Here is a 13,504-nt window from a genome sequence, read left to right on the forward strand (position 1 = left end):
GAAACTGAGTTATTTGTAGTGAGGTGGATGGACCTAGAGACTGTCATACAGAGTGAAGTAAGTCAGAAAGAGAAAAACAAATACCATATGCTAACACATATATATGGAATCTAAAAAAAAAAAAAAATGGTCATGAAGAACCTAGGAGCAAAATGGGAATAAAGATGCAGACCTACTAGAGCATGGACTTGAGGACACGGGGAGGGGGAAGGGTAAGCTGGGACAAAGTGAGAGAGTGGCATGGACATACATTATACACTACCAAACGTAAAATAGATAGCTCGTGGGAAGCAGCCCCATAGCACAGGGAGATCAGCTCCGTGTTTTGTGACCACCTAGAGGGGTGGGATAGGGAGGGTGGGAGGGAGGGAGATGCAAGAAGGAAGAGATATGGGCATATATATATATATGTATAGCTGATTCTCTGTGTTATAAAGCAGAAACTAACACACCATTGTAAAGCAATTATACTCCAATAAAGATGTTAAAAAAAATAAAAATAAAAAATAAAAAAAATAAAGGTCTTTTCTGTTTGTAATCCAGATTTTGCAACTACAGGAAGTCAAAATCTTCCAGAACAAGTTGTTCTTGTTATAGAATCTTAGTGTAGGGCAGCAGTTGTAGTCTCTGTCATGCAGTCTATACCCTGTAGTTTGCAGTCTATACCCAGAGTGCTTCAGTGCTCAAAGGGCCTGCCCTTCTTTGCCCAACTGGTTAGCACAGAGCCAGGCCCAGGACCCCAAACCCTGGATCCTTGCTGTGGGCCAGGCTCTCCCTGCCTGCCCACCTCTACTTGAGAGATCACTTCATCTCACTGAAGTCATCTCCTTAGTGTCCCACTGTAAGCTGAGGCACCCTGCAAACCTCTCCAGGCCTGTGCTTCCTCTGCTGGGGAAATACTTAAATAGGACCACCTCTCCTGATCAGTGACCCTCTTCTGTTTTACGAAATCCTCACGCCATCCCCATACGTAGAGAGAAGTCATGGGAAGGGCACAGCTGAATCTGCACACTGAGTCCTGTGCTGCAGGTATCTGCTGCCTGGTCGGCTCTGCAGTGCTGCCTGCAGCAAATTGCCATCTCACGTGGATTCTTGGAGGCCTGTGGTGGGGCCTCATGCCGATCACAGTGCAGGGCAATCTGGACAGATGTAAGCGTCTCACCTCTTGTTGCTTTTTGCTTTCCAGAGCACGGCAGCTTGATTTTGATGTGTGCTTGTTCTGGGTTGCCTTCCCTGTAATTTAATGTAATTTGTTACTTACCAAGGCAGGGAGGTCTTTGGTTCCAGATGAGCCCTTGTGATTCGGTCAGGACTACAGGTGGGTTTAATGATGCTTCCTGGCCGTGCCACGGTAGACGAATGGCATGAGACAGGGAACAGCCTTGTGCTTGCCTTGTCCTCCACTAGGGGAGATAACCCAGCATCCCTGGGAAAAGCAGAAAGGGAGGAGGATCCCCTTTCCAGTGCCCTTCATCTTTCTATTTCTATGAAAATAATAACTTATGGAAATGTGCTTGTGGGCTCTTGTGTTTCTGACATCATCGATTCATTTCTTTGCCAGCCTTCCTCATTTTGCCACCCCAAATTCTATTGTATTCATTTCCCCATTGAATCATCTACAAGCCAAGCTCCTTTTAGGCAGAGGGGTCTAGGGGTTGCATCGGGTTGCAGTGGGTTGGCATCGGGCCTCCCCCTCCCATGCTGGGCTAGTGGCAGAGGTGGCGAAAGAAGAGCCAGGGCCACTGCCTCAGCTACAGGCCTCTTGAGATTGGACCAGGGCCTGGACCAGTCTGGAGGGGGATGCATGACAAGAAGCCCTAGAACCCGTGCAGTGTGTGACCTCCACTTTGTGGGCAACAGGACATCCATTCCAGATTTTTCTCTCATTCCACCCCTGTGAGGCCAGGGATTGTGGGAAGCCACAGACTGACTTGTCAGCAGGGGAAGCATGGAGAGAGCACATATATATCCATGCATGAGTTCCTTACTTTTAAACGTTTATAACAAAAGATTCCAGTGGTAAATGATACTGTTAGATTGTATTCCCTTCCTACAGGACTTACTTACTGTTGTGCATTTCCAAAACTAAATCAAGCCTTTAATTTGCAGACACCTACTGTTTTGTGTGTTGAACATTATAATAGAAACTGAGGGTGCATGATGGGTTAAGTGAGTAAGATACATCCCATCCCTCAAGAAGCTCTGTTAGGAGAGATAAAGGAATGAACCACTAGTTGGCATCTGAGTCATGGGAACTTAGGGAAGGAATCATCTCTTGTTTAGGCCTATATATACCAGTGTCCCTTCTGTTCACTTTTGGTGGCATTATAACATCAGGCATTAAGTGGAGTTCTGAAATGTCTCACCCAGGGGATTTTCCCCTGTTGACAGCCTTGCTGGCCTTAAAATAGGGAGCCAGTCTTTTCATTCCAGTTCCCGAAAGTGATGCTTGTGTTGTGATTGTTTTGCCATGGAACAGTTCCTGTCTCTATCACCATTGTACACAACGCAGTAGGCTGTGTTCCTTCCTAGGAGTCATTAGATTTCCCTAATGGGATGATCTAGAGGAAGAAAATAGAGCTCTGGTCCTCCTCCCTCATTAATGCTGTGTCTGCTTCACATCACACTCATTGAATTGTTTTTCTCCTTACCTGAGACTGTTCTTTGCTCCTTGACCCAGGAAGAGGATTTAAATCCTGGCTTTCTTGACGTGGGACTTTAATACATTTGCTATTGCAGCTGAACCCACCTTGCAAGCTGTGAGCAGAAATGCTGTTTCAAGATTGGCACATAATGTGGACAATGCTCTGAGGTTTGCTTTATAGGTCGAAAGACTGTGTCCTGTAGGCTTTGAGAAAGAGTTTGTCATTGGCGCACTCCACCTGCATAGCCCCCCAGGCTCGATAAAGCCAGTAGAGGTTCTTAAGACATGCTGGAAATGCTGAATACAGATGATTGACATCTGCTGCTCAGTGTCATAGTGACCATGTATCTCTACCTGCTCACTTTGGTTTTGGTGTCATACTGGGAGCTCCTGTTTCAGCTGTCCCTGGGGCCGGTGAGGGCTGGGGGTGGAAAGCTCATCAGCACCTAATAATGCTTAGTTTTCTCATCTTTGTTTTATTCCCCATGGGGACCTTTATTGCCACCTGTCTATCTCTTGGCATGGCTCTTCGTTTAAGTAAAAACAAGATAATGCCTGCCCTTTCAAGAATCATCTCTTGTTTAGGCCTATACATACCAGTGTCCCTTCTGTTCACTTTTGGTGGCATTATAACATCAGGCATGAAATGGAGTTCTGAAATGTCTCACTCAGGGGATTTTCCCCTGTTGACAGCCTTGCTGGCCTTAAAATAGGGAGCCAGTTTTTTCATTCCAGTTCCAGAAAGTGATGCTTGTGTTGTGATTGTTTTGACTCAATCTTGTTATTATTATTATTATTTTTAGACTTAGAGTCCCCATGGGTTACCTAATTCCAGCCACTTATTAGTGGACAAACATGAAGGTGCCCTGAAAGCGACTGATGTGAAAAGTTGCCTTGATCCTTCCTCCGTAAGGCTGGTTAGTGGGAACATGGAGCAAAAAGGAGGGAGGTAGCAGAAAGGAAAGGGAGGATGAAGGAGAGCTTTAATGTGGGGGTTGAGAAAGCAGAAGGGTAACAAAACATAAGCCTCCTTACAGCATCCGCAAGTGACCAAGCTCTAAAGGCCTGGAACAGCAACAGCTGTGAAAAGACCCAGGTTGTCTCATTCTTCTAGCAGTTGTTCGTATAAGTTCTTATAATTTATCACCCCAGCATAGACTGGGGAAGATGAGATTATAAAATGAGATATTAAAAAAAGAAGGAGGGCTGGCCGATTTCTCTTCTGAAAAGGATTTTATCACGTAACCAATTAACTTAGTCTAATGGAGGGAGATAATTGCACAAATCTAAGTAAGTAGAAAGTGGGAATTGTCAAAATATTTTTAAGAGCAAGGTTCTAACTTTTAGATGTACACAGTTACTCAGGAAATTTCAACAGCTGTTGCTAAGCAGAGGCACCGCTGGGCCATCTTTAATGTAATAGACAGGACTTTAAATATTGGCACTTGTTTTCACAAAACAAATGTTTCTTTAGGAACTTCTTTTTAATAAAGAAATAGTAGTAAGACACTTGACAAATGCTTGTCATTGATTTTACATTTTTAAACATTTTAACAAGGTGGCCTTTTAAAGGGATATAACTCCCCCCCAGCCCCTGCCCCTGCCCCCCACCCCGCATCCCCCAAATGCATATATGCTCTGATAACCACAGGGAGTAGCAGAGAGAACTCAGCTCTGGCAGGGAGAGAAAAATATATGACGTCTTCGACCGTGTCTTTAACTTCCATTCCTTAGAATTGTGCCTTGTGGTTCCTCATATTACCTGCCCCAGGAGTGAAGAGCCACCGCATAATTAGATTGAAGCATTTCTACTCTGTGCAGGCTTTGACAAGTGAATCTTTTTGAAATTGCAGAGTTTTCAGATAGCTGGAGGTAAAGCCTTAAGTGCTGGTGCTTCCATTTGGAAGTCTGCTGTAGTATATTTCTAAAATACCGATGTATTTGACTGGCTTCTTAAATACTGAACAAAATTTATCCTCTTCTTGATGGCTCAAGGGTATCATTATGGCTATCATTTGACTGTTGTGTAATAAAGATGTACATCAGCAGGCACTAATCCTACTAGCAGTCCAGAAACTTGGATGAAAGAGTTACTCATGTCAGTTTACCTCTTGGTCATTTGCCTCAGTCTTTCAAAAATGGAATGAGACACAGTCGTCCATGTGGTCTATGAGAAAGTGCCTTTCAGCTAAATTCATTCACAAATAGACCATGGAAACAGTCTTTTCCTAAAGAATTTTCTTTGCTCTTCAGAAAACCATCTCTGCTTTTCATTCCTGCTGTAGTTACTCTTAATTCATCAGCTTCATTCAGAATATTAGGAAATAGTTTGGACCTCGCTTCACATATATAAAATTGAAGGCATTGGCTTTCATGCAGTCTCTCTCTATTTTTCTTTCTTTTTTAAAAAATTTATTTTATTGAAGTGTAGTTGATTTACAATGTTGTGTTAATTTCTGCCGTACAGCAAACTGATTCAGTTATGCGTATATATACAATTCTTTTCCGTTTTTTTTTTCCATTGCAGTTTATCCCAGGGTATTGAATACAGTTCCCTGTGCTGTACAGTGGGACCTTGTTGTTTACCTGTTCTGTGTGTAATAGCTCGTATCTGCTATGTAACCCCAACCTCCCAGTCCACCCCTCCCCCACACCCAGCAACCAGAGGTCTGTTCTCTGTGTCTGTGAGTCTATTTCTGTTTCACAGATGAGTTCATTTGTCGTATTTTAAATTCCACATATAAATGATATCATGTGAAGTTTGTTGTTCCCTTTCTGAGTTACGTCACTTAGTATTATAATCCCGAAGTCTATCCATGTTTCTGTGAATGGCATTTATTTCATTCTTTTTTATGGCCGAGTAGTTAGTATTCCATTGTGTGTGTGTGTGTGTGTGTGTGTGTGTGTGTGTGTGTGTGTGTGTGTGTGTGAGAGATCTTTTTTATTCATCTTTTGATGAATATTTAGGTTGTTTCCATGTCTTGGCTATTGTGAATAGTGCTGCCATGAACATAGAGGTGCATGTATCTTTTCGAAGTACAGTTTTGTCCGTATACATGCCCAGGAGTGGGATTGCTGGATCATATGGCAACTTTATTTTTAGTTTTTTGAGGAGCCTCCATACTGTTTTCCATAGTGGCTGCCCTAGTTTATATTCCCACCATCAGTGTAGGAGGGTTCCCTTTTCTCCACACCCTCTCCAGCATTTGTTATTTGTAGATTAATAATAGCCATTCTGACCAGTGTAAGATGGTGTACCTCGTTATAGTTTTGATTTTCATTTCTCTAATAATTAGTGATGTTGAGCATCTTTTCATGTGCCTGTTGGCCATCTGTATGTCTTCTTTGGAGAAATGTCTGTTCAGGTCTTCTGCCCATTTTTTGATTGGGTTGTTTGTTTTTTTGTTGAGTTGTATGAGCTGTTTGTATATTTTAGAAATGAAGCCCTTGTCAGTTACATCATTTGCAAATGTTTTCTCTCAGTCCGTAGGTTGTCTTTTCATTTTGTTTATGGTTTCCTTTGCTGTACAAAAACTTCTAAGTTTGATTAGGTCCCATTTGTTTATTTTTGCTTTCATTTCTATTGCCTTGGGAGACTGACCTGAGAAACCCTTGGTACGATTTATGTCAGAGAATGTTTTGCCTGTGTTCTCTTATAGGAGTTTTATGGAGTCATGTCTTGTATTTAAGTCTTTAAGCCATTTTGAGTGTATTTTTGTGTGTAATGTGAGGGTGTGTTCTAACTTGATTGATTTACATGTGGCTGTCCACCTTTCCCAACACCACTTGCTAAAGAGACTGCATACAGTCTCTTAAGCTAGAAAGCTTTCATCCCAGATTCCTTCTTCGTAGCACAAATCAAAAAAATTTTTTCAGTCAAATTGAACTTATCACTTCAAACTTCTGGGTTAGATATTCATCTTCTCTTACCTGGACTCTTTGGTTTCCTTACCACTAATCTCTTTCTGCTATTGAGCATTCCAAAGAAATTTTGTTTATATGAGTTATATCTTCAATTATTTACCATATTAGAAATTAAGACTGATACATTAAAAATATGTAATTCATTCACAGTAACAATAGTAAACCCACTACTTGTTAACATAAAGAGCATATTTTCATGAAAAATAACTTTTCCAAAACAAAAACAAAATTAGAAGAGTGACATTGTTTTACTCAAACTTCTGGCTCAGTAGAAAACAGATTCTCATATCTCTTATTCATTCAGACTGTTGCAATAGGGAAAATCCAGCCTAACACAGATATATGCTTGAAAAGGGAGGAATATTTTAATAGTTTTCTCAGATAATTGTGCTAGTCTTCTGTGATACTAGATGAGAATTGACAAATGGTAAGTTCTTAAAAGTTATCTGTAGTGTGGAATCTGAAATCATATCACTGAACTTTCTGCACTCTAGCACATTAAAAGCCACTTGGTCTATCTTGTACTTTGAATGGACTTTTTTTATCCATGCATGATTTTCTAGCATCATGCATTGGTCATTTGGGAAATGTTGATTCACTGAATAATACAACTCTTCCAAATGTTGAACATTTCATTCTACAAATCAGAAAATCACGTTTGGTAGTATCACCACTAATCTCATCTGAAATGTCTTTAAGTATTAGTAAATTGGCAAGTTCACAGTGTCAGATACAGGTTTTCAAAAATCTCATTTTCCCTTGAAAGTCTGAATTTTATCATCGGCAATAAATACTGCCAGTTGCTTCTTTTGAGAAACAGGTTCACTTTGTTCATTTTCAGGAAAATACGCAAGTGCTGAAGCGCCATGCTTCATTTGCCAGTCTTTCTTGCAAATAAAAATGTTCCATGACAAAAGTGTCTGCATCGGCTCACAACTTAAAACAATTGCACAGGTGATTTTCCTCAAGACAGCCGTAATACCTCCGTGACAGAAATATTTTATGTCTACTTCCCATTTGTCACACAGAGTATCAAAAAATGAGTATCTGAAGCTTGAAATTGAATGATATTAATAATGTTTACAGCTTCATCAAGGACGTTCTGTGTGAAAATATTTCTTTGTTTTTGTTTTTTATACTATGAAGAATATAGTGACTGCTGGTTCACTTTGGTACCTCTGCGTTGGTTCGTGCTAAGGCCTGTCAGTGCAAATGTCAACACAGTAAAAGGGCAAATGACATCTTAGGATTACTGGGAAAATAGTTTTGACCCCACAGATGCCCTGAAGAGGTCTCTGGGTCCCTGAAGGTTTTGCAGACCACGTGTTGAGACCCGCTGCTCTGGCTTATGTTAGAGATTCTTGCTAAACGTTGTGGTGTGGCATGGACTTCACAGTCTGGCTCCTGAGATTACTCAGACGGTACCGTCAGCTCTGCTGTTCTGTTCCACAGTCCAGCTGCCAGCCACGCCAGACCCCTCTATATCCACGAGGTATTCTCTGCCTGAAATGTATCCTTGGAGCCTACCCTGGGTACTTACTCTTTGATTCTTTAAGACCCTTCTCAGAAGCGCTGCTCCGTGCTGCACTCCGCACTCTCTCAGGCCTCCTGCGTACCCTTCTCTCACCATCTTTACCCTCTCTGGAACATTGGGTGGTGGAACTGTGCTGGGAACTGTGAGGCCTGCACAGTACCGCATCTCCTGATAGGGGCGCTGCCTTAGCCACGTTTCGTGGGCAGGGACCTGCCACGGTGTCTCACACACAATGGGCATTTACAATGTAGGATGCCTGGTGGGTATCTTGAAAGAAAAAGAAACACAGGAAGAACTTTGGCAAGGCAGATTTCTAGTTAATTGACAGTTTTTTTTTGTAGGTATGACTTCAGTGGACTTTACCTAAGAGTGTACTTTATTTATCAATTTCTCTTCTTAGGGCACTGATAACCTTTAGTAGTTCCCTTTCTTTTAAAATTCTATGTCCTATTTTCATAACAAATATATTTGAGGCTTTTATGTTTTGTTAGTTCAGCTTAAAAATGGTTTAATCAATATGGCAGGAGTTGCAACTAAAAACTAGGTGGAGAAAAGGAAGTTCCTCATTGATAACCCATTAATATGAGTATTTGGGATTGAACCTTTATGTAGAATTTGGAGAGTTGCCTTTGTAGTGACACAGAATAGGTCAAAGCTTCTTTGGGTTTATTGGTAAAAGGTTTAGAGGCATAGAGCCATTAGAATTCAGACCCAGGAAAACTCTACTTGTATGAAAGAAAGATAGTAACAGTAAGCCATATTAAATAATACTGTAATACTGTGCTCTTTTGAAGACTACTAATATTATTATCACATCCTCACAGGGAAGCAAAAGAGAAGTATTAATAATAATCTTATAGATGGCAAGTTGCAGGGACAGAGCAAGGCCTTCTCTGTGTCCTTCCTGCTCAGAGCTGGGGACTCAGGGGGTGACCCTCATAGTACTTTATGCTCTTGCCAGTTACTTCCACTATCTCCATGGGTTCCCTGGTTTGTTAGATGTACTGTCCTTGACCTACTGCACAACCAGTCAGTGCTGTGCAATCTTCTGAGCCATTAAACATACATACATATGCACTCACATATTTTTGGAGAAATTATCAAAATGCTTCCATGAAACTTGGTCCTGAATTGACCGTTGTGTGCAGAGTATGTATATTTTTAAGTTTCGAGGGGAACAGTTTTTTTTTTCTTTCTTCAGGGTTTATATTAAAAACATTCACATTAATTTTGAAAAGAGACATAGGCATATTTAGGAAGGTACTGGGATATCAGTTGGTTAAAAATTATGAACAAATAAAATAGTAACCCAAAAATTAGTATGTATTTAGTCAGACAGATCTCCAGCATGGATAATCTTATAGAGCCCACCCAAAATGCAATTTTTATTTAAAAAAAAAATTTAAAAATTCAGGGTAGGCAGAGAATTCTGTTCTTTTACTTGCTGATTAAGTTCTGACATGTCCCATTTATTGATAAGGTCTAACTAATGCCATTTGTTTGTGGTGAGCAGAGTAGATCCCTTTTCTCTAGTGTGTGTCTCTGTATCAAAAATCCAGGGGTTATATACATTTATGAATAAAGGAGCTTCTGAATCTAGGTTGCCTGCACCAGTTTGATCTACTCTTGAAAATGGGTTACCTTGCCTGAAAGTTCCTCTTCAGACAAAGAGATGGATATTTATTCATTCACATAGGAACCATTTGTTGAATGCTAAATAAGCCCCAGAACCTATAGGAAAGCCAAAGAAACAGATGTCTCGGTCCAAGAGACTTGTACAACAGGTACCCAGATAACTGTGATAATCTGTGATTTAAGTGTGATAGGAGTGCTAATGCAGTTCTAATAGAGTTGGAGAAAGGACAGGGCCAGTTTTTTTTTTTTTTTTTTTAAATACAGAATCACATTTTTAAAAAATTATTATTTATTTATTTTGGCTGCACCGGGTCTTCGTTGCGGCACATGGAATCTTTTAGTTGCAGCATGCAGACTCTTAGTTGCGGCGTGCATGTGGGATCTAGTTCCCCGACCAGGGATTGAATCCGGGCCCCCCTGCGCTGGGAGCATGGAGTCTTACCCACTGGACCTCCAGGGAAGTCCCGACAGGCCAGTTTTTTGACTGAGGTGTTCAGTGGAGGTATCAGGATGTGATGGTATTTGAAGGGGTCTTAAAGACTTGACCGGGTTTGCTTCTGTGGGGAAGAACAGGGGGGCAGGGTCCAGGACGTGGAGGCAGCCAGATGTCACAGCTAATCTGAGCACAGTAAGTTGACTCATGTGACTGCAGTGGAAGAGTTTTCCAAGGAGAGGGGAGAGGAGAGACCCGAGAGGCTGGCATGGTGCTAGGCTTTCCTCCCAGAGTCACCTCCAAGAGCCACATGCTCTCTGTCCCGATGGTGACACTGGTATTTCGGCCATCTGGGTGGGGACTGTTCAGGGACACTTTGAGTTCCGTCCAAATTAGGCACTTGGGGATTGGCCAGGAAAAAAATGTATAAATATCTTTTACTTCTTTCCCTTTGCTTCAGATAAAGAGGCTTTTTTTCTTTTTTTTTCCCAAGGCTAACTCTTCCATCTGAGTTCCCAGTCCTATCTTGACCTTAAATTTTAAAGAACTGTTTCTGTATAAAACAGCTTGGCATTCAGATGCATAGTAGTTCCTTTAGTCTTAGCTTCTGGGGCAGCTACCTGCCTTCTCGACTTATCAGAGGAAAGAGAACCTAACTTTCCCTCTGTCTGCTTTCCTGTCTCATGATACAAAATATTTTCAGAGGGAACATGGTGGTCTGAATCAAAGCAGAGGTGTTTTCTTCTTTCAGCTGTATCTTAAGTCAGAATTTTCAGTTACTTGTTTTTTTCTTATATGCTCCCTTGTAGACTGACTTAAATACCTCTTTAAAAAATAAGGCAGGGGCTTCCCTGGTGGCGCAGTGGTTGAGAGTCCGCCTGCCGATGCAGGGGACACGGGTTTGTGCCCCGGTCCGGGAAGATTCCACATGCCGGGGAGCGGCTGGGCCCGTGAGCCATGGCCGCTGAGCCTGCGCGTCCGGAGCCTGTGCTCCGCAACGGGAGAGGCCACAACAGTGAGAGGCCCGCGTACCACAAAAAAAAAAAAAAAAAGGCAAAGATATAGCGATGATAATAAAATAAAAAATATAGCAACTAATACTTATGTAGTACTCATGCCACAGGCATTATACAAAATACTTTGTGTATTCATTCCTTTATTCCTCATAGCAACATTTTTCTTTTATCAATACTGTATGTCTTGGGACTTCCCTGGCAGTCCAGTGGTTAAGACTCCGCCTTCCAGTGCAGGGAACGAGGGTTCAGTCCCTGGTTGGGGAGCTAAGATCCCACATGCCTCATGGTGCGGTCAAAAATTAAAAAAAAAAAATACTATATGTCTTTATTATTTTTATCTCCTGACAGTAGTGTTAAAAAGTAGGTTTTCTTCTTGAAGGATTTTTCTCTTTTCCCTTTGTTTTGTCTTTTGGACAATGGATATAAAGAACAAGTTATACCTCTTCATTCTTTGGGAAGGCTTGACTGTACTGGCGTGTGTTTGCCTGGGAGGGATGAGGGATGTCTTCCATGGGAAGTTGAGTCATTTTTTGGCTTGTCTGACTGACTGTGCTAGAGCTGTTCTTTTTGCTGTGAAGTGAAGAATTAGAATAAGTCGGGTGACTAAAGTAGCACATTCTCATTTTATGTAAGATACAAATTTTTCCTAAGGATATGGTTATTTTAAACACAAGTTTTCATGTCTGGCCAGGATTTTTATCCTTTAAATCTAGAACCTCTTTTAGACTACTCACCTTTTGTGTATGGTTAACAGTGACAAACACTTTTTCTCTCCTTTAATAACTGAATCTGGTCAGCCTTTTGAAAAGTCTTCGGATTATGATTGTGGTAAGAAACGAATGCACAATCAGTAACTCAGCCAGCCTTTGGATGTCTAGTACCGTTTTTGGCACTCTGGGAGAGATTTTAAAAGTACCTGTTGCCTTTAAGGAAGTCACCATTCTACTTAGAGTAAGACTAACATGCAGCAGCAGCAAGGAAGAACACAGGACAGAGCACCGTAAAGTCAGTGCGGCAGAGTCTAAGGACCATCTTCGTTCATAGTACAGCGTTAGAAGGAGAGTTAGAGCAGGCAGAGAGCCTAACTAGAAAAGTGGGATTTGAAGGGTAGATTGTGGTTAAGGTGGAAGAGACACGGTAGGGAATTCCAGAAACCATGATTGTCCTAAGAGCCAGGGTCACTGAGGTAGGAAGAACCCCATATCCTAATTGTGGAACCTTGAGAGATCACCCGTTTACGTATCTTGAGGAATGACAGCAAATGAGGTTGGATAAGGATCATGGCATAGTATGATATCCAGACAAGAGAGATTGGACTTGATGAGGCTAGAGACTTATACAGCCTTTCTGAATTACAGCGCAAGTCATACCACTTCTGTGCTGGCACATCTTCGATGGCTCCCTGTTGCCTCTGAATTAGAGTCTGAACTTTTTAGCACGGCATCATATGCTTCCATAATCTAGCCTGTGAGTGCTTTTCCAGGCCAGGGCCATAGCACTGCTCTCACAGGCATCTGATGCAGGTAGTAGGCGGCTCGCTCGTCCTCTGTCCTACCTGTTGCGCATCAACGTCTGCACCTTCTCTCAACAGTCTTCATTGGGGATGCCTGCCTCCTCCCTCCCATTTTCTCTCTTTCTGTCCCTTTATGTTAAACCACCACCTTCATGAAACTTTTCTGCCTAATCAGTTTAGTCAGAGATCTTTATTCCTTGTTGAAACCCTATATTTCATTTGTACTACCCATGCCATCTTATATTTCATACCATTGCCCCTGCTATGTTTCCTTGAGGTCCCAGAAATGTCTCATGCATCTTCATATCTCTCATAACGCCTCACAGAGCACCATAACTTAGGCAGAGATTTAAATATTGTTGAACAGATAAATAAATTTGGCTAATATTAGCTAGTTGACTACTAGTTGGCCATGACATGCTGGTGCTGACAGACTCCCATGAGGAAATTCTCGTCCATAATTGTCAGCGTTGTTTCCCTGACCTCATTGCCTTTGTTTTATAGAATGAGGTTTGTCCTTATTTCCATAGATAATCATATGGAAAGGGAGTTTCTTACTTGTTGGCTGTTCCTTCTGTTTCCATTTCCTTGCCAAAACACTGTCTGCCCTGCTTCCCTGCTCTAGCTATTATGAAACCTTTGTTCATATTCCTGACCAAGATGCAGTGTGTGCGCTCAAGTGTTCCCTTTTGGTCTCTGTGACAGGATCTCTTGGAAAGAATTGAAAGAACGGACATAGAACTCACTTTATGTTAATGGTCCTTTATCTCTGTTAATCCTTCATTTACTTCTCAGAAAGTTTTTT

At 41.6% G+C, this 13,504-nt stretch overlaps 1 protein-coding gene across 2 annotated transcripts in view; it reads left to right on the forward strand.

The window, feature by feature from the left end:
• The window catches only part of AKAP13 (A-kinase anchoring protein 13), a 166,994-nt gene that overhangs the window by 18,707 nt on the left and 134,783 nt on the right, over window positions 1-13,504 (forward strand). The gene's annotated exons all lie outside the window — the stretch shown is intronic.

Source organism: Physeter macrocephalus, chromosome 11 (assembly GCF_002837175.3).
Source record: "Physeter macrocephalus isolate SW-GA chromosome 11, ASM283717v5, whole genome shotgun sequence".
Taxonomy (NCBI): domain Eukaryota; kingdom Metazoa; phylum Chordata; class Mammalia; order Artiodactyla; family Physeteridae; genus Physeter; species Physeter macrocephalus.